This window comes from Egretta garzetta, unplaced genomic scaffold, assembly GCF_000687185.1.
Source record: "Egretta garzetta isolate BGI_Z169 unplaced genomic scaffold, ASM68718v1 scaffold427, whole genome shotgun sequence".
In the NCBI taxonomy this organism is placed as follows: Eukaryota; Metazoa; Chordata; class Aves; order Pelecaniformes; family Ardeidae; genus Egretta; species Egretta garzetta.
In genome coordinates, this window is record NW_009260345.1 from 705,856 (window position 1) to 706,071 (window position 216).

The following is a 216-nucleotide window of genomic DNA, read 5'->3' on the forward strand; positions in this document are numbered from 1 at the left end:
GCCTCAGAGTTATTGAGTCTTCCAGGTATTTCAGAATGCTGAGCCATACTCACATCCTCCCTCTAAACTACAAATAGGTATTCTTCTTTCCCTTTGCTTTCTCAGCAAAACTACAGCTTACAGAAACACAGCCTGTTTGCAGACTCCCCACAATCCCGAGTAACAGTATTGGAGGGAGTAGGCAGCTGGTTTATTCTTAGAGGTCCTGGCGTTAAT

The 216-nt window shown here is 44.4% G+C and overlaps 1 protein-coding gene across 1 annotated transcript in view; it reads right to left on the reverse strand.

Annotated features, from left to right (window-relative positions):
- DDX11 (DEAD/H-box helicase 11) overlaps positions 1 to 216 on the reverse strand; it is a 19,982-nt gene that overhangs the window by 12,106 nt on the left and 7,660 nt on the right. The window lies entirely within an intron of this gene.